Genomic DNA, 22,589 nt, shown 5'->3' on the forward strand with positions numbered 1-22,589 from the left:
TTATTGCTGAAGTATTACATTTTTATTAAAGATTTTACAACCACCACTTGTGTTTTTTTTATTTTCATTTATTTTGCTAAATTGTGTTTTTATATATTTCTTTATAAGTTAAAGGATACAGCCTACATTGTCTAAAAGCAAAATAAGAAGGAATCTATTTTCTGTATCAGTGGCAGGTTTTTACACATATATGTTCCTGTAAAATGTTATAACATTAGAATATGACAATTGGCTATTTCTGACAATAGATCTATTAATACCTGGGTTAGAAGGACTGAAAAGAAAAATAAATCAGATGCTCAAGGCTGTATGGAGGATATCAGAAGACCAGCATGAAAAAGAAGGTAAACAGCTGCAGTCTTTTTTTTCCTCATAGATACTGGCCTGACTCAACTAGTAAGTTTTATACATGGAGCTTATGGCTGACTTCATTTGCATGTGATGTGATTATATAGATATGTGTGGCTATGTGTGTATGTATGTATGTGTGTGGGTGTGTGTCTATGTATATATATATATATATATATATATATATATATATATATATATATGTGTGTGTGTGTGTGTGTGTGTGTGTGTGTGTGTGTGTATGTACACATGCATATTTAGATAGATAGATAGATAGATAGATAGATAGATAGATAGATAGATAGATGGATAGATAGACAGATTGATTGACTGATTTCTGGCAAATGTGTTTACATTAAATTTGCCAAAAGATGTGCTTTTGTGATGCATTTATATATGTTTATGTTTATTTTTTGTTTGTACTTTTCTCTCCTCTTTTCTGTCACAAATCTACTGGGTTATCTGCTACAGGAGAGAGGTCACAGATCTATGATGAAAGATGGAACTGACTTTCTTGTATTGTTTTCATAACAGACAAAAATGTAAGCAATACAGTGATCATGAATATTTATGACAACTGAGTATTAAGATATGAAGACTAGGAGAGCATGTTGCACATATTTTGTAGAGTCAGAAATGCTATCAGTTGCCATTTCTTTGAGATGGAATATAACAAGACTCAAAGATGTTTTGGGGAAGGGGGCTTTTTCTGATTGATGCTAAAAGGTTAATATATGATGTAGACAAATGTCTTTCTCTTTATATTAATTGAGGTCAGGGAGAACCTTGAGGAAACACCTAGTGTACTTTGACAAGTACTATTTCAGGAGTATTTCTCTCCTGACTTCCTGCTTTGGTATACTCCATTTCTGGTTTTAAAAATCTACACTATTGTACAAAATAAAGTTTTCTTGTTATCTGATGTTCTAATACATTTCGCTTTTCCATAAACATGTTTACATTTAAAACTAGCAGGTCTTAATTACTGGGCCATTACTATAATACAAAAGTTCCAAGAGATGTTGAAAACTGAATACATTTTGTATCATCAGTTGTATTGTATGTCTGTATAGATTTGCTATGGCTGTTATGAGAACTGCTTGTCTCTCATCCATTAATAAATTATACCCAAATGTAATTTTGCTCCAAGGAGGAAAAATAAAAAAAGAAGAATATTGCCAGGCTATAAAGCAGTTGGACAGGCTGGGGATTCAGCAGTTCTACCAATTCAGCCAATAGAGGGGTTCTCAATTCTTATTTATTGATCACTAAACTATTACAAATAAGAAGAAATAACAAATATGAAGGGTAGATGGGTGTTAAAATAAAACAAATTAGAGGATATGCAGTTTTGTAGAAACTTTTATTGTCCCAAACAGTAAGATCCATGCTTTATACTGCATTCTTTAATACCTTGATTAAGCTTACCAGTTGAAGACCAATTATTTTACTGCCAGAAGGTTTCAGTATGGTGATGAACCTAAAATGACCATATTGCCAAAAGACCACAAAAGAATGCCTAAGGTGTTAGAAATTAGGAGATGGATGAAGAGTTGAACATCCCACAGAGAAGAGTTATGCATTCATGGTCTCACTTTACTGGTTAGCCAGTAAACTAGTTTATTTTTTATTAGCTGTACTAGAATTTATAATGTTGTATACATTGTACACAGGACAAATTCCCTTTCAGACAATAATCTGCTATGGGCTTAATTTGGGACTTATTTTTTACCACTTAGGACACCTTGGAAATGTAATATATTATTATTATTATTATTATTATTATTATTATTATTATTATTATTACAAATGCAATGGAAGATGACTAGCCGAAGTAATTGAAAATGATCGGTTTGTTTCATACAGTCAAAAAGAAGTGTAGGTCTGTCTTTGTGGAACAGTAAGTAAAACAATTGTCAATTTCCATAACAAAGAAAAACAGAGAGGGATATGACTGCAACCTAACCTTCATGGAAGTTCAAATAAGCTGGCTAGAGAATAACAACAAAATAAGTTTTTTTTCTATTAATAAAATGTTGAATGATTAGCTAATACAGATTATAACAGAATACAAAGTAATATATTTTAACAATATTTCCTCTGCATGGTGAAGTTGAAACAAGGTCATTGGGCAAAGGCTACTTCATCAGCCATGTTATGGACATTTAAATTAAAAGAAAAGAATACTGAAATTCATATTTCTGTTTTGCAATGCAATGCTGCATTCAACAATCAGATTATGACGTGTATTCTGGGGGAATCTGTATCTGTCCAAGACAAGTAGCAGTGAGCATGATGGAAGAGGATCTTTTACTCAACTAATCCTGCCCAAGATTTCTAGAGAAGACATGACTAACCTGAATGAGCTTATTACTCTGTATGGAATAACTAGACTGACGACTAGAAGAAGAATTATATAAAATCAGGGTCCAAATGGAGAGATGATAAGTCATCAAGCAAAGGAGAGAAGTATTGCTGGAACTGAATTCATTTTCAAGTCATAATGAGTACCTTCAAGAGGTGGACCCTCTTTTTCACAAAATCTCACCAAGACATCGCTGATATATAGACTGTATTGTGTATAGCATATATCATGGACAGAAGTCATTTAAAAAATAAAAAGTATAGCTGGGTGCACAAGACCCAAGATAAAAAGTGCCCAATCCTGGTAGGCACACCAGTACCAGGACTGGAACAAATGACAGTGTAGAATCCCCACAATATGGAAATATTCCTTCAATGGAGCTAGGCCAGACACAGGGGGAGGATGCCCTCCTCCCATTGTAGAAGGAAGTAGCAGTCCACAAAAATCACAAAAACAGATAAGGCCAAATAAGAGCCATAAAGATGAGGGCAAGGAAGAAAGTATGTATTGTTACTATTATGCAAGAAGCCCAGAATTTCCAGACAGAAGATATACAAAAAGATTAAGAGACAAATTAGAGGAAAGAAAATTACTTCCATAAAAAAACTGTCAGAAGCTTCAAATAAAAATTTGTGTTCATCAATAAAACAGATTTATAAAAAACTTTAAATAGACCAATAAACCTTGAGCCATTTGGAAAAAGAAGTGACTGAGGAAGTGCAAAATATAAAGAACATAATCTAGAGACTTCTGAAAGTTATAAAAATAAATATGGACATGGGAAAGAAAGTGAGAGCTCATATGGTGCAACATTTATGCAAAGGAGAAAACAAAATTAATCAACCCAAAAGGGCAGCCTCAAAGATATTTGAAGTGAAATACAGGCAAAGGCATCTAGATATGGAAAATTTTACAATAAAAAATAAGATCACAAAGAAGAAATTTAGAACAGAAGATTAGTAAAGTAGCAGTTATAAAAATAGAAGTTATGGAATATTTGCAAAGTGAAGGATTTAGTACAGAAAGTCTAATATATGTTACATCACAGCATGATGGAACAACAAGTCCTCAAAGCAAGGAGAAACAGGAGGACCGGGAGACATCTGAAGAAGAAATATGGACATGAGAAAGAAAACTAGATTTAATATGGTGCAATAGTTATGCAAAGGAGAAAGTAAAAGTAATCAATACAAAAAGAGCAGCACCAAAGATATTTGAAGAAAAAAACAGGCAAAGTCATCCACATATGGAAAATTTTGCAAGACAAAAAATAAGAAAACAAAGAGTAAAAGTAGAAAAGATGATTAATAATGGAGAAGTTAAAGAAGCAGAAACTAAGGTCATGGATTACCTGCGAAGTGAAGGATTTGGTGTAGAAAATCTAAACCAGATAACATCACAGAATGATAGAGCAATGGTTTTCCATATTAAGGAGAAACCAGTGGCATGGGAAACATCTGATCAGTTGCCATATGAAGATACTTTGCAGCCTTCCATAGGAAACCAGTACAAACATTCAGTTTGAGTTGCACAGTAAGGGAGGAACAGGAAACTGTGGCATCTCTGACACAGTCAATGTTGTGGGGTGATAGGCCAGTGAGTTCCCATATGAAAGAGCAACGGATGACACATGATGAAACTGAAGAGAATGTGGCTTAGGAAGATGCTCTGAAACTTTCTATAGAATGTAAACAGGAAATGGAGAACAAATAATGCTCCCTCAGTTTAGAAGAATATGATCTAAGAAGAGTTTCTTGATTTAATAGAAATGGACAGGCATATTAAGTTCAGTGAAAGAAATAGATTACAGAATGTCAGTAAAACCCAAAAACGTAGAAGTCTGATAAAACAAATGAACACAGTAATTATGATTGCCCATAGAGATTCATGCGATATAACAGAAGTAAATAGAATATACTACTGTGCAACTAAATTAATAACATATAAAGTCTTACCACAAAAACACAGGATAGTAAGGGAAAGGAAGGGGAAAAATTTTATGCCATTATGGAAGTATTAAATAGAGAAAATTATAAAACAATTAAGGTAAGAAGTGTCACTGTTAGAAGAGTATAGAAGAGGGAACTGATCAACAGAAATACTCAGAAAGATAGATGTGGTAAAGGCAATGGGCAGTATCAGAAATTATCAGGATCTATCATGCACTATTGCAAATAATAAACTAAAAATATCAGCACAGGCAGAAAAATTTAGAAGATATGCAGATAAATATAAAGGAAAAGTATAAAATAAGCAATTTATTGATGGCCCAAAATGTTTTATAGAAAATGGGAAACAAGGCAAAAGCAATTGAAACAACACCAAAAAAAGAAGAAATAGATACATTTCGAAGAAATATCTATGAAAATACTGTGGAACAAAACAAAGTTGCTAACTGGGTAGAAGAAGAAAAGAAAGAATAAGAGCTTCAAATGTACCGGATAAGAAAAAGGGATGAAGTAACTGCCAGAGAGATTGAAACAAAGTTAAGAAAAGCTCCTAATTGGAAAACCCCAGGCCCAGGCCCAGATGCAGTACTTAACTTCTACATAAAAGCATTAATACATTCATATGAAGATGTAGCCATGAGTAAGAACTATTTATACATGCACCCTAAACAGATATCAGCCTAGTTAACAATAGGAAAAACAATATTCCTACTTAAGAGTGAACCTGCAATCCATCCTAAACGCTATGGACCAATAACTTGCCTTTTGAAGATGTATAAACTATGCACTGGAATTCATGCCCCCAGAGTTTAGAGACATTTAGAAGAAAACTCAACCATGGAAATAGAACAAAAGTCTAATAAAAGAATGTCATATGGAACAAAAGATCATTTGTTGTTAAATAAAGTCAAACTGGATAGCTGTAAAAGTGGAAAGAATTTAAGTATGGCATGATAGACTATAAAAAGCATTTGACAGTATCCCACATTCATGGATAAAAGAGTGCTTAAAATGTATAAGATACACCCTACTCAGACTGATTATATTACAACGACCATGAAACAGTGGCAACACACTTTGCAGTTAAGCCATGATAAAGGAGAAATCATTATTCCAAAAATCCAAAGAGGGGTATTCCATGGTGACTCTGTCACCACTGTTTTTTGTCTTGCCCTTAACCCTTTAAGTTGTTTGCTTAACAGATTAAGCCATAGCTACAATTTGGCTCCCAGAAAACAACAAAGTATAAAGACTTCTCATCTTCCTTTTGTAGATAATTTAAAACTGCATAGTTCATCAGATGAGGAACCAAAAGCACAACTGCAAATGGTCAGCACTTTTTCAGATTATATAAGAATGTCATTTGGTCTTGATGAATGTGCAAAAGCAACTGTTAAAGCAGGAGAGCTGCAGCACCAAGAAAATATCAGTCTGGGACAGGAATGTCATATAAAAGAACTTGAGCAAGAGGAAGTATATAAATATTTGGGAACTGATGAAAGACCAACAATACAACATGTGAATGAATGTGAATAAAACTCACTGCGGAATATCTGAGAAGATTTTTATAACCACTTTAGTCTTCTTATCCTAACATACAGTTTTGGAAGTGATTGACTTGCCCCTAAGGTTGTTGGATAGATTGGAAAGGGAAACAAGAAGGATGCTTCATGCTCATCAAATGATTTAAAAAAATCAGCGCATACCAAGATTACTTATTCCCTGTTCTGAAGGAGGTAAGGGCCTTCTCAAAATTGATCACATGTATAGATCTGCAATTGTGGGACTGCATGCATTTCTGCTGACTTCACGTGACCCAAATGTAGTGAAAGTTTTAAAGCATGAGGAGAATAAGTCTAAAATGACCTCCCTGCCAAAAAACAAAGATGGTGCGGGAGAGAGAAAAAGGAAAGGAAGACATAAAGAGAAGTAAATCCCAAGAAACATCCCCAGTCTACAAGGCCTCAAACATTTTAACTGTCGGATGGTTTTGAGGAGGAAAGCACAATGCTGTGGGGGGCAGGTGGCCAGTGCAACAAGTCTTCTACTCACTGCAGAGAAGCTTTGAATAGCTAAAGGCAAATGTTCATTACCTGCTCTATCATGTTCTCAACCAAGTTACAAAGTCCCTGTTCAATAATCCTTGCAAGGCTGCCACACGCCAGGGACCAGTGCCACTGCCTTGACATTCTGAGGACATCCCTGGACTAGCAGAGGGTGAACATTCCCTAACCCTGGAGGCATATAGCTGGGCTACTCTTTTAGAATTTGGTTCTGTAAAAAAGTGAGTAGAAATGGGAGAGAAAGAAAAAAAGAAAGACAAAGGAATGCATAATTAAAACAAGAAAGAAAGAGAAAGTAGGTGAGACAAAGAAGAAATGCACTCAGTAAATTCAACCATAATACACATCATTTAAGTTATTATTATCAATCAATTTATTTGTAATAAATCTGTATTGAACTAAAATATGCATACATAGGAATAATGACTGTATTGCTATCATGTCTTGGTGGGGGGGGGGGATTTATATTTGCAGTCTACTGATAGTAATATAAGAAATAGTAAAATATTTGATATTTCTGCCTAATATGGATTTGGTTGTAATATTGTACTGAAAGCACTTTAGTCCTTCTATTCCCATTCTTTGTAAATATTCTTGGAGTTATATTTAGTAATGAAATCAATTAAAGGCAGAAATAGCATTTATTACTTTATTCATACTTTCCAGCAACCTCAAGCAATCTTTTAATTCTCGGCTGCTTTTGTCCACAGTTATACTCTGTTATACTCTATTTCCTCTTTGGGTAGAGAGAGAGCAAACATAAGACCATTTTCGGTTACCTGTGTCTCACCTTCTTTTGCTTAACATTTCTGATATGATTACTAGTATTCTGCAAGGCATTTTGGTTATTGTTGCTTAGTATATCTGTTTATTTCTATAAACATTTAGGGCCAGATTCCATAAACTTCAAAGAATTTGACAGATTGTGCTGAGTTCCACACAAAATATGTGGCAAGCTAAATAATATGCAGATGTGCCCCAACCTGTAGAGAAAACCTCATTGCAATGCAATCTCAAACAATAACCTGCAACATCAGACCACAACAATCATTATAGCAAATCTGTAGTCAAGGAAAACTTGTCCATGAAGTAATACATGCGCATTACCAATGCACTTCTATAGAAGGTACACAGCCTAATGGAACTTTCAGTAATGTAAATTACTAGCGGAATAAAAATGTGCATCAGCAGTAACTTTGAAATGTGACAAATAGCTGCAAACAGTTATGGATACCATCATAATACATAGGGGAGCATATATAATACACTCATCACAATTTGCTGAATCCAACATAATCTGCAGAATTTCTAATAAAAATATTGATTAAGTAAGGTGAAAAGCAATCATGTATACATCATTATGGCCAACAGTAGCAAACAATGGGTGCACGAGACATGTGGAGAACACAAGTAAGTGTTATAAACAGGATATGGGCAAAAAAGGGAGTCATGAATGATGCTATACAAAGCATCACATCTGTATGTTCAACAAGGGGCCATTGAATGTAAATGCAGTATGTGAGGGACACATGCAGGTGTACCTGTCACAGTACTCTAAAACAACAGTAGTATTAAACTGTGTAGTACATGGCACAATAATTGCCAGTACTCAGCACATGCAAGTTCATTGTTCCAGTGGGAATGCATGACCCAACTGTGTTACATAAGGTACATAATTAAGTACATGTCATGTTCTTAAAGAGACATATGACAGCTTAAATCAACATAAATGAGTGAAATACATGCACATGGATAACATGTGCATATAAACATACTTAACTGACCTCAATGTGTTATGTGAGAGGAATGGGAATAATGTAGCATGGGATTTGCCATCATTCCTTCTAAGTAACTGATGGAGTAACACAAGCAGAATGATTGTGCCCCACTCACATTATACTAACTGTGACAGTCATGTGTGCCACATACAGAGCCAGAGTGTATCGGACAGAACAATATCATGCTGCAGTGCATGCATAGGAGTACACACATATATACAGATTGAAGGAATAGCACCCCTACTCATATGAAGCAATGCATGCAGTAATGACAGCATACAATGATCGTGTAACTAATCATGACAATGCGTGTGCTATTTGCTAATTTGTGTCATACTGCAGCTGCATGATACAATCATATATGACCTGATATGTGCTGTGTTCATCATGATACATGTGCAAAAAGCATGACAGCAATATGGAATATGTGCACAATTGTGCCTATGCTGTACAAACTGGAATATCAAAGGCACTATGGTGGCAGCATTACATAAGTGGATCACAAAGTTAATACTTACATCCCTGAGGAACCACCTCCATAGGATCTAACATCATGAAAGATCTCCCCAGCTATCTCCCAGAAGGAGTTGTGCATGACCTGCACCATATCTTGAAATAGTTAGCCATCAAGTCCCTAGTCTGTGTCTGGAACATGTCAGTCCCAACATCCTGAATCTGGTCCTGAAGGTCTTCAGCCCGGTGTGGTGGTGGATGTCTTCAATGCTGATTCAAAGGAACAATGGCATGTGTGGGTCTTGCTCTGTTGTCATCATCATAGTTGTTGCTCGTCCCTCTCTAAAATAGATGACAAGCAGGGGGGATATTTCATTTAGATGTTTTATTACATAGAAACATATCAGCATGGATAGCAGCATCATAAAATACTAACAAATTGATTAACAAACAGTCCTTACATGCATACATCTCAACAGCTTACTACAAAATGACAGTCAGGCTCGCATGTGCTCAGTATTTATACACTTGTGCAAGCCCTTGGATAGCCTCTTAAAGATACATACACACACATTGATCTACCTCCTCCCTCTTAAAAAGATTGCCCTTAGTGAAAACAACATTGGAGTTAGACATGCATTATTATAGACATTAGAAACAAACACAATGTTCATGTCCACATTACTGTGTATCTATAACATGGTCTGGAGATACAAACGGATCTGGAAACGTAACAATCTGGTCTGTGTTTAGCAACAGGGACAGTCTTCAATGAACAACTCGTATCAGGAACTTCTGGATTTGTCACACAAATGGAAATATTCTCTGTAACTTCCTCTGGAAGTGAAATACTGGGCAACTCACTCTGAGATAAAGAGTCTTTCTCACAGGCTATGTGCTGTGGTATAGGCTCAGACACCAGCATCAAATGTTTGTGATTCCATCTAAACTCTACTCCTTGTGATTCCACAATGTATGATCTCAGTCTGGGAAAATATTCTTCACAACTCCAAAAGTTATGACCTGGGTTAAACGATTCTTCAACGGATTGGTTTTCATTAACCTGTTGTTCTTGACACATGGAACCAACAATTGACTACTGATTGGTAATGTGGTTCTGGTTTGTCTCATCAGAAGTCTCTGAACAGGTGAACCAAGAGGTTTATTATGAGGAATATTTCTGAGATTCAAGAGATTCAGGAAAACATCACTATTGTCTCATTTTGATTTCTCTAGTAACTGTTTTGCACTTTGAACTGCACATTCTGCCAAACCATTTGACTGAAGATACTCTGGGCTACTCGTGACATGAGTAAAGTCCCACTCTTTGGCAAATTATTTGAATTGTTGGCTTGTCCACTGCATGCCATTGTCATAAAAAACTTTATGCAGACTGCCATGGACATCAAAACAATGCTTCATCTTAGTGATGACAGTACTGGATGCTAGATTAGGAAGTAGGTCAATCTTGAATCAGTTTGAATAAGAGTCTGCTAACATTAAATAATGTTGACCATTCCATTCAAAAATATCAGTGGCTACTGTCAACCAAGGTAGATCAGGAATCTGGTTTAGCTGAAGTAGTTCCTTCTGTTGATGTGGCTTAGTACTGGTACACACGGAACAAGAGGAAAGTGCTCTCTCAATGTCTTGTGACATAGAAGGCCAAAATAATAGTCCTGTCACCCTTCTTTCGGTAGAGTCAGTTCATGGGTGAACATGATGAAGACAGTAATGTACTCTTGTTGCAAGGACTTTGGAACAATTACTTTCAGACTCTTCCTAATGATACTTTTGTCAGGCAAAATCTCATCTCTGTATGGAAAATAAGGTTGCACTTCTTTGATTGCTTTGACGAGCATCCTTGATTGATAAAATGTTTGAGTTTCTATAAAATTGGATCAGTGGCTGTGTGATCTCTCAGCTCATAAAGACCTGTGGAAGAAAAATTTCTCACTTCCATGACTTCAAAATCAAGGTTCTCATTCTCATGTTGTTCAGTGGTGTTTCTGTGCAATCTGGAAAGTGTATCAGCAAGATAAAGAAGTTTTCCTTCCTTGTAGACAACAGTGAAATTATACTTTTGCAATCTTAGCATCGTACATTGCAGTCTGGCTGGAGCTGTATGCATAGGCTTTCTCAAGATAGTGACTAGAGGCTAGGGGTCTGATTCGATCTGGATAGGTCTACCATAAACACAATCATGAAACTTTGAACATGCAAACACAATTGCCAAAAGCTCTTTCTTGATCTGAGCACACTGCATTTCAGTTTGGGTAAGAGTTCTAGATGCACAGGGAACAGGTTGACCCTCTTGTAGAATGACTGCACCTAGACCAAAATCTCAAAGCATCACATGAAACAGTAACTGGATTGTGAACATCACAATATCTGAGAGTTGGTGGACTAGCAATTCTCTGTTTCAGGACATCAAATTCTCTTTGGTGTTGCTCTAACCATGATCATGTTACATCTTTACATGTCAGCTCTCTAAGTGGTGCTGAAAGTTGGCTCAAGTCTGGAGTGAACTTGCCTAGATAGTTAACCATGTTAAGAAAACATCGCAGGGATTGAACATTGTCTGGTGCAGGCATCTTGAGAATGGCTGTTTGCTTAGAATGGTCTGGTCATAGGCCTGGACTGGTAAATAAATGAACAACATAAGTAACCTCTTGTTGACTGAATTTGCATTTATGTGGATTGAGCTTAAGATTCACTTGACATGCTCTTTCCAGAACTGTTCTGAGGTTTCTGTCATGCTCAGCTTCACCATTGCCTCCTACTAGTATATCATCTACTATAATAGCACAAGGATAATGTCATTCATCCAGTCGGGATAAAATAGATGAGTCTTGGTGGGTTCTGTTCAAGCAGTTTCATTATGTATAAACACATCAGGACTGAGGCTTAATAACTTTAACTTAGATAAACTTATAAACAAACTAGCTATTACACTCATACATGCTCACTGTCTGACTGCTCTCTCAAAATGGCACTGAAGCTAGCACGTGCTTGGTATTTATATGCACGTGCTGACCTTGAAACTTCTTAAAGGTACAGCACACACACTATTCTATACCCTCCCTCTTTGAGAAATAAGTCATGCAATATTAATGACATTAACTGACATGCAATCAATACAAATAATTCTTTGTCATGCAATAATACAGAACTAAATACATATACACAGTTATGTCCAGGTGGCTGTGTAATACGACCAAATCATGTGACATAGAAATTAGAATTAGGTCTAGCAAATGGGACTGTCTGTGTTGAATGTTCAACTTTAGGGACATTAGGATCATCATCAGGAATGGAAGTAGAAGTTAAGACATGTTCTGCAACAGGAACATTGTCTGAATTGCTTTGAGATCTAGAGTCTGCATCACAGGAACAATGCTGCAATATTGATTCTGGTACAGGAAGGAGATGTCTGCAATTTCCCCTGCACTCTACACCCTCAGAGTCTATGAAGTAGTATTTCAGCTTGGTACATATAACTGTTGCTTGACCAATCTGGTCAAAACCTCTCACCGTTTGTATCCTCACTGTCTCTCCTTCTTTCAATGGACAAAGAAATCTGCTCAATTTATCATAGCTGGATGCCTGGAAAGAATGCTTTCTGAATAATTGGGCTCTAATTTTTCTGTTGTTCTTAGCTTTAGGCCTCAACAAACTGGAACTAATAGGCAATGTTGTTCTAGTTTGCCTAGATAGAAGTCTCTGAGCAGGCAAAACCAGTATATCATCACAGGGTGTTTCTGAGATTAAGTAAATTCAAAAAGACATTGGTATTACCATGCTTTGACCTCTCAGGTTATTGCTGTGCACTCTGTACTGCACATTCAGCTAGTCCATTTGACTGTGGATATTCTGGACTACTAGTAACATGTACAAAGCCCTATTCTTTTGCAAATTTCTGAAACAACTGACTGGTAAATTGGGTACCATTGTCAGAAATAACTTTGTGTGGACTACCATGGACTGAGAAATGGCATTTTGACTTGGTGATAACAGCACTGGACATTAGATTTAGTAGTAAATCAATCTCAAACCAGTTTGAATAAGTGTCTACCAACACTAAGTAATGCTGATTGTTCCACTCAAATATATCAGTGGCTACTGTTGACCAAGGTAGTTCAGGAACTTGACTTAGCTGAAGTGGGTTTTTTCGCAAATATGGTTTAGTATTATTGCGTGAACAAGAAGAAAGTACTTATCAATGTTTTTTACTAGACAAGGCCAAAATACTAGTTCTGTTATCCTTCTTTTGGTAGATTCAGAACCCAGGTAAACATGATGAAAAATCTGGATATTGTCATATTGTAAGGAAGCAGGAACAACAATTTTAGGACCTTTGAAAATAATGCCATCTTCCATCGACATATCATCTATGTAAGGAAAATAGGTGGTACACTAGATTGCTTTGACGGCTATCCAACATTAATGTAGTGGTTGAGCTTTTGGAAAACAGGATCAGTGTTTGTATGATCTCTCAGCTCATCAAGTCTTGTGGTAGAAAAATTATGCACTTTCATGATGGCAAAGTCAAAATTCTCTGCATGAAGATATTCTGTTATATTTCTGGGTGATGTGGATAAGATATCACCCAGATAAAGAAGTTTGCCTTTTGTAAAGACCATTTTGAAGTTGTACTTTTGCAATTTTAGCATCATTTTTTGTAATCTCGCTGGAGCTGAATGCATAAGCTTCTTTAGAATAGTAACTAGAGGTTTGTATCAGTTTCAATCTGAATAGCTCGACCATAGATATAATCATGTAACTTTGAACATGCAAATGCTATTGCCAAAAATTCTTTCTCAGTTTGAGTGCATTGCATTTCAGTTTGGGTAAGATTTCTAGATGCACAGGCTGCTGGTCTGCCTTCTTGGAGAATAACTGCACCAAGACTAAATTTTGAAGCATCACAAAAACGGGTTACTTGTTTATTGACATAATATCTTAATGCAGGTGGGGTGGCAATCTTCTGCTTAAGGTCTTCAAATGCCTTCTAGTGCTGTTCCAGCTAAAATCATATAACATTTTTGTGTGTCAGCTCTCTCAAAGGTGCTGTCAACTCACTGACGTCTGGTATTAACTTGCCTAAATAGCTGACCATACCAAGACAACATTGTAGATCCTGAACATTATCTGGTGCTGGCATCTCAAGAATGGCTGGTTGCTTGGATGGGTCTGATCGCAAGCCAGTGCTAGTAAATAAATTACCAACATATGTAATTTCTGGTAGTCTAAATTTGCACTTCAGAGGACTGAACTTTAAGTTCACTTCACATGATCTGTCTAGAACTTTCTTAAGGTTTCTGTCATGCTCTGCTTCACCATTGCCTCCAACCAATAAATCATCTACTTTTATGACACAAGGATAACCTAAAACAATTTGCTCCACTGCATGCTGAAATGCTTCACTTGCAGAATTTATTCCAAATGGTATCCTGAAGAATCTATATCTGCCAAATGGGGTACTGAAAATAGTCAGTAATGAGGATTTTTGATCAAGCATCACTTGTCAAAATGAACTTTTTGCATCCAAGACAGAAAAAACAGTGGCATTTGGTATTAAGGCTGCAGCTTCCTTGACTGTACACATTGGATGATGAGATCTCTTTAATGCTTTGTTCAAATCTGTTGGGTCAATACATATTCTGATTTTGTCTGAGCCTTTTTTGTGGGCTGCTGCTATGGACAACACTCATTCAGTTGGTTCTGTAACTGGACAAATTACATCTTGCTGCACCATTTTATCCAACTGAGCTTTAACTTTATTCTGCATAGCTATTAGAACTTTTCTTGCTGGTCTGACCACTGGACATACCTCTGGGTCTAACTTCATAGAATACTCAACTGGAAGTTTGCCCAAGTTATCATTGAAAACATGAGCATACTCTGAGAAAATAGCTTCAGTAAAACTGAAGCTAGGATATGTGCTTATATGAAGAACTTCTTTGGTAAAAGAAAGCAAATTCATTTTCAGACTGTTTCTGAGACCCACTAATTGCTGCACAGGTCTTCATACTACATGGAATAACAAGCTGTAACAGTTCCTAGCCAAATAACATGAAAGCACTACTGAGCCTTTGGTTTGCATTTCTTCACCTCCATAAGCAACAAGTTTTGCATGCATTTAGTTGGTCATTAGTTCTCACCTTAGCAAATGTGTCTGTTGACATAAAATTACACTATGAGCCAGTGTCCACTTTAAGCTCAGTAGATTTACCATTGATCTGGACAGTACAAAGCACTTCATTCTTTGCCAGCAAATTTACTGCATCAGCCTTTTCCCCAATTACTGATGCACCACCTATGTAGAACGTAGAATTGCAGCTATGTATATTATCAACTTGCTTTTTTGAGTGACCTTTCTTTATAATGAGGTTTACTTGATTTGCAAAACTTTTGAAAATGGTTCCAGTTTTTACACTTGTGGCATTGATGACCAAATGCTAAGCATTTTTCTCTCTTAGATTCATGATTGCCACCACAATTGTGACAGAAACAACAAAGCTGGATTTGGGTTTTGTTGAATTACCCTTGTACTACAATGAGTATGTCCTTTTCTTAGAACTTGCTGGAAAACTACTGATTTTAAATGGGGAGCCTACAGGGGTGCCAGGTGTCATGTGCTTAGGCCTGCTTCTGCTAGCCACATGTTTCATGCTGTCTGCATTTGCTCTGGAGTCTGCTGAAACCATGTTCTTATCACTTGCAAGCATACTTGTGTGCCTTTCTGTAACTTCATGGATTTGACAAATCCCAATAGCTTTGCTCAGCATTAAATCACTGTCATGAAGCAAAATCTTTCTTACTGCAGCACTATTAATACCACACACAAGCCTGTCCTTTATTAACTCATCTTTTAAGTCACCAAACTGACATGGTTTAGCTTTGTTTCTCAGGTCAGTAATGTAAGCTGCAAAAGTTTCCCCTAGTTTTTGATCTCTTGTGTAATATTTGTCTGGGGGTTACACATTTCCCTGAATGTTCACTTCAAACACTTGGAGACTTCCCTTGATTCAGCCTGTATAATAATATGACAGTTTTCACCTTCTCCCTCATATACTGTTGGTGCATACACAAATGAATGCTCCCTTTCAATGGCCTCTGACCTAGGTAGGTTTAGCAAAATGAATACCTTGGTGCATGCATCCTTGTCAGAATAAGCTGCTTGTATAAAAGTATTCTACTCTTACTTAAATGTTCTGCAATGTTCTGCAATCTTCTGCCGTATTAACACATACCAGTAAAGGCTTTTGCGAGTATGCATGAACACCCACAAATATGCATATGCCAGAAATTTATGCCAGTATTTGTAACTATGCCCAATAGCACCAACAAGCCTCTGAATAACTGAACTTTGTGAAATAAGTCTGTCAGGCAATGTAATACTCTTGAAATCACTGTACTGTAAGAAATCACCTCTTATCAGTGTAAGAAACATTTCAAAACAACTGCATTGTGTGAAAAAAACTAGGCAGAAGAAGCTCTGAATAAGGAACATTTCAAAGTAACTGCACTTTGCAAATAAACAGTACACAACACACTGAAACTTTACCAAAATGGCTGTACTTTCCTAAATAACTCTTTACAGTGCAAGAAACACCATGTAATGGTGGCACTTTGAGAATAGACACACCCAGCACAAGAAACTTTTCAAAATGGCTGTATTTTGACTGTACTTTATGACATAGTTGCACTTTGCACACCAATAAACTCTTTGGAATAAATGCACAGAAATAATCACACACTGTAACAACTTTTACACACTTTGAGATACTTTGAATAACTCTAGTTATGCACTGAATACAATGTGAAATAGTAGTTATGCCAGAATACAGCACTTTTTCAAAAAAACATGCAGTCACATTGCTTTATTTATGCTTACAGTGCCCTTTTTATCCTTATTATATTCATTTTGGTCATTTAATCTTTTTCCATGCCCATTATACTTTTCTTGTGCTAGTTTTACTCTAAACATGCCTGTTTTTCTTTAAACACACTCGTTTTGCAATTCTGAGGTAATTCTGAACCCCTTATGTGCTTTTCTTATAATCATTTTATCAAATATATTAATTTTAAACATTTCATTTAATTAATAAACCTTTTGTGCCTCTCGCTTGTTTAATAATGTGGGTTGGGCCCTTGTAATCCTCTGTTTTATCGTTTTTTATAAAATACATAATTTGTGCATGTTTTCATTACCTTTGGTTCATTTCTGCCCCGGTTTCTTGCTTGTTTTTCTTAGTTTACCTTCACTGTTAACTCTGCAGCTCGTAGCTCTGAAAAGCAGCCTCTGGAATCCCGGTTTTGACACTATGTCACTCATCCAGTCAGGATAACATAGACGAGTCTTTGTGTGTTCTGTTCAAGCAGCTTTATTATGTACAATCACATCAGGTTTGAGGCTTAATAACTTTAACTTAGATAAACTTATAAACAAACTAGCTATTACACTCATACATGCTTACTCCCTGGCCGCACTCTCAAAATGGCACTGAAGCTAGCACATACTTTCTATTTATATGCAAGTGCTGACCTTGAAATGCTTCCTAAAGGTACAAAACACACGCACACACACACACACACACACACACACACACACACACACACACACACACACACACACACACACACACACACACTATTCTAGATACCCAGAAAAAAATTGCTGCATTGTCTGTTGAAAGACTTCACTTGCAGAATTTATCCCAAATGGCATTCCAAAAATATGTACGTTCCAAACGGAGTCCTGAATGTAGTGAGCAAAGATGATTTCTTGTCACGCTGAATTTGCCAAAATGAACTTTGCATCTAAGACAGAAAAAACAGTGGCATTTGGCATTAGAGCTGTGAATTTTCGATTGTATGCATTGGATGATGAGTATTTTTTTAGTGTTTTGTTCAAATCACATGCATCAATCCATATTCTGAGGTCATCTGAGCTTTTCTTATGAGCATTAGACATACAAGATTTATTTAATGTAATCCCCCACAAAACTGGTATGGAGTGGTTCCAGGAGGCAATCCAACAATATGGAAAATTGGACCATAACACTTTTTTAGTGTACACAGAACTCATGGATCTAGTTTTAGGGCATAATTTCTTATTCTTTGAGGGTGAATTCTTTAGGCAGATTCAGGGTGTAGCTATGGGGGCATGTTGTACCCCCAACTATGCCAATATTGTACTTATGGTATGGGAAGAAAAGTTTGTTCTTCACTCAGAGTATGTCCAACACTGGGTTTATTATAAATGATACTTGGATGATATTTGTCTTTTTTGGAAGGGTAATGAAACTAAACTTATGGAATTCATACAATATTTGAATCAGACTACAGAATTTCTAAGATTTACACATCATATTTCCTATCAAGAGATAAATTGCTTGGATGTTACAATAAAAAAAGACATAGAATTACAGGAATTTGCATCAGTGGTATATAGGAAAGAGACTTTCTCTAACTCCTATTTGTACTTCACCAGCTCTCATCCCTTTATGCAGAAAAGAAGTATTGTAAAGGGACAATTTATCGCAGTTGTAGAATGACCTCTAAAGATGTGGATTATGAATGTGAAAGTACTAAAGTAAGAGATATGTTTCTGGCTAGAAAATACCCCAGGGAATTGATAGCAGAGGTCATGGCTGAGGTGAAGACAGGAAGAACTAGTAGATTTTGCCCTATTCTAGGGTGTGAAAGGGTGGATATTTTCCATGGGCAGATTTCCCTTATGGATACTCATGTTACACCGAAACATCCAGATAATCAAGGGGACGGTGTTTTTGGGGGTAACTATGTTATGTTTTATATTCAGGATACCCGTAACATTAGAAATATCATTTCCCAACATTGGGGTAAGTTTGGTTGCTACTCTGAGTTGGAAGTACTATTTAAAGCTCCTTTAAAGTTTACATACAGAAAGGAAGGAACCTAAAGGAATTATTGGAAAGAGAGTACAAGTTATCCCATAGAAAAAGAATAGGCACTTATAAGTGTGGATTTTGTGCCCATTGTCCATTTATTTTAAACAAGGATTCAGTGTGTACTGCAGAGAAGAGTTATACGGTTAAAAGTGATAGCTTTTCCAACTGTTGCAGCAAAGGTTTGATTTATTTAGCTATATGTAAACAGTGTGCAGCACTTTATGTTGGAAAAACTACACGTACGTTAAAATAAGGATTTACGAACATCTTAATGCCATTAGAACACAAGATAATAACAATGCACTTTACAAACATACCTTAACATGCACACAGGCAAGATGGGGTTTTTTTGTGCTTGCAAAGGAGGATCAGGATGTGAGGGGGGGTCCCTGGGAGACCAAGATTGAGGTAAGGGAATTATATTGGCAACTGCTTTTAGAGGCCAATAGGATCCTGGGACATAATGAACATTTATCTATTGCCCCTATATTGAAAATGAGAGCTGCAAAATTGTAACTTGTGTGGTCTCTGTTTTATGACAATGTTGCAACAGTTTTCTAATATATGTTTAATAAAATGTATATGCGTCTAGCCTATTCATTTTGTATTTAGGTGAATGCTACTTCATGCACTTTAGTATATAGGTTTATTTATGTAATTCATTTTGATTAACAAATTTAATAATGTATTGTTATATATATATTTTTATATACACATTTAAGCATTTATATTTATATATTTAAATACTTTTATTCCTATATTTATATTTATTTATTTATTTATTTATTTATTTTATTTTATTTTACATTTGTTGACCGGGCTAGTCTAACTGGATATATGTCCATTTTCAGTAGAGGCCCGGGGAGAAAAGCTCCAATGGAATATTACATGGTTATACAGCAATAAGCAATACATGATTAGAATTAATAAACAAGGTTAGTTATTATGTACAACTATGATAGGAGCAAACAGAGAGAAATACAAAAGTCTAAAAGTCTAAAACAAAGAAATTATAAATTTTTTTTTTGGTCATACTGTGCATAAGAGATAAATTTCTTTACATAGATATAATGTAAAGGAAAGTTGTTAGGGTAAAGGGTGAGAAAAGAGACAGAGTAAGGGGAAGGTTAATCTGGGTTGGTACAGGGGCAAAGCCATTGACTCTTGAGATGTATAATCAGTTGTCTTTTAAAAAGTGAGAGTGTAGACAAGGATGTGATATCAGAGGGTAGTTTGTTCCACCTTTTTCCAACAGAGTTGGAAAAGAGGCAGTCCCCTGCTGAGTTATTATGTTTGGGGGTATGAACCAGTAGTTTGTTAGAGGAGCATAGCTGTTTCATATTATTGTAAGATGTTACAAGGTTAGAGAGTATTGGTATTTTACTTGGTTGGTAAAGGACTTTGTGAGCTATTAAGAGCTGTTGAAGTATTAGTTTGTTAGGAAATTCTAGCCAGCCTAGTTGTCTTAGGTTCAGGCAATGGTGAGTACGAAACTGGGATCCTGTAGCAAATCTAGCAATGTTGTGGTAAGATGTAGCAAGTTTCTTAAGGTTGCTTTTGGAGAGATTAGTATAGATGGGGGAGGCATATAGAAGAGTTGAGATAAGGTGAGATCTAACTAAGATGGTTCTTGTTTCATGTGTAAGGAAGGGTTTGATTCTGTAAAGGGAACCAATTTTTTTGTTAACTACTTTTATTGTGTTGTTGATCTGTGAGTCAAAGCTTAGATTATTGTCAATTATTATTCCTAGTAATTTTGTAGTTGAGTCAGGAGAAATGAGAGTGCAATCAGTTGATGTGAGAGAGAAATTAAGTGGTGTACATTTACGAGAAGGTGAGAACAGTAACAGTTTGGTTTTCTTGGGGTTGAGGAGAAGGCAATGATCAGAGAACAATTTTTCAATTGTAGAAAAGGCTTTTTGGGTAAGGGACTGAAGTTCAGTTTGAGAAGTGGCAGTACAGATAATAGTAGAATCATCTGCATATTGTATGCAGGTGGTGTTATGGATAGCTGATTGGAGGTCATTGATAAAGATTGAAAATAAGAGGGGGCCTAGGATAGAGCCTTGGGGTACTCCTAAAGAGGTAGGAAGGAGATTAGATATTGAATTTTTCCAAAGCACTGCCTGCTGTCGGTTATCTAAGTAGGATGTAAACCATGTTAAAGAAGGGGTGTCAGGTGAGAGGGATTTTAGTATGTGCAGGAGGAGTTTATGATTAACCATGTTGAAAGCTTTAGATAAGTCAATAAAGATTGAAGATGTTAGATAATTATTGTTGCGGTTGTGGTTGATGGTGTTGGTAAAGGAGAGTAAGGCAGTAGTGGTACTGTGGGAAGGTCTGAATCCATGCTGGCAGTTAGCAAGTAGATTGTTTTGCAGGAGGTGATTAAGAAGTTGTTTGTGTATACATTTTTCCAAAATTTTAGCTAGGAGTGATAGTAGTGCTATTGAGCGATAGTTTGAAAGGTCTTTACAGTTCCCCCTTTGTGTAGTGGGATAATGTGAGATATCTTCCAGATAGAAGGGAAGATTTCTTCATTAATAGATCTATTTATCAGAATAGAAATAGGGTAAGCAATGGCTTTGGCTCCAATTTGCAAAAATTCAGCAGGAAGTTTGTCTGCAGAGGGAGTGGAAGGTTTTAGTTTTTGAAGGAGAGATAAGACAAAGGATGTAGATATAGGTTGTAATTGAAAATTAGGTGGAGTATTTCCAGTAGGTAAAAATAGTTTAGTGGTGTCAGGGGATAGGTGACTAGCAAGAGTTTGGATGGTATTAGTGAAGAAGAAGAAATTGGAGTCATTGGAAATTTGTGTGGGGTTGTTTGGGTTAGAATCCTGAGGGTTTGGTGTTGTAGACTGACTTGGGGATAGGAGATTATTAATGCTGGCCCAGAATTTTTTAGGATCATTTTTGGAGTTTTGTTGAAATTGAAGGTAGTAGTTATTTTTGTCTGTCATGATGGCTTTTTTTGTATTATTCCTAAGCTCTTTGAAGTATTGGTGGTCTAATTGTTTTTTGTGGTACACCATTTTGCCCAGGATTTGTTTCTGAGAATAATTTTTTTCCTAGTAGTGTTGGTCAGCCAGGGAGCTGCTTTAGCTTTAGTTCTAATAGTACGACTTGGGGCATGGTGATCAAGGACAGACAAGAAAGTGGTGTTGAAGTATTCTACTGCTTTGTTAAGAGGGAGACATTTTAGTGGTGACCAATTACATAGTCTTAACTCAATTTGAAAGTGCTCAGTATTAAATTGCTTTTTGGAGCGTAAGGTTCTATAGGTAGTAGGTAAATTTAGGCTGGTTTTATGTCTTTCGATATATGTTAGAGAGTGGTCACTTAGGTCGTCTTGTAAGGTACCAGACTGGTAATTCTGTTGGGGAGAATTAGTGAGTATCCAGTCTAAGGTGGTTTCTTTTTTGTTTGTTTTGTTAGTTCTAGTAGGACTATTGATGAGTTGTATAAAGCCAAAGAGGTTTATATGGGAGGTGGGATTTATATTGTTACAGGTGTACCAATCAATGTTAAAGTCGACTAAGACTAATGTTTCTTGAGGGAGGTTGGTAGAGAGTGAGCTGAGGATACATTCGAGAGTATTTATGTTATTTCCTGGTGGGAGATATGCACAAATAATATTAATGGCTTTGGTAGTGTTAACTTGGAGTTTGGAGCTGATTATTTCAGCATTATTAT

The sequence above is a fragment of the Protopterus annectens genome, chromosome 1.part2, assembly GCF_019279795.1.
Source record: "Protopterus annectens isolate FY-2018-M chromosome 1.part2, PAN1.0, whole genome shotgun sequence".
NCBI lineage: Eukaryota > Metazoa > Chordata > Ceratodontiformes > Protopteridae > Protopterus > Protopterus annectens.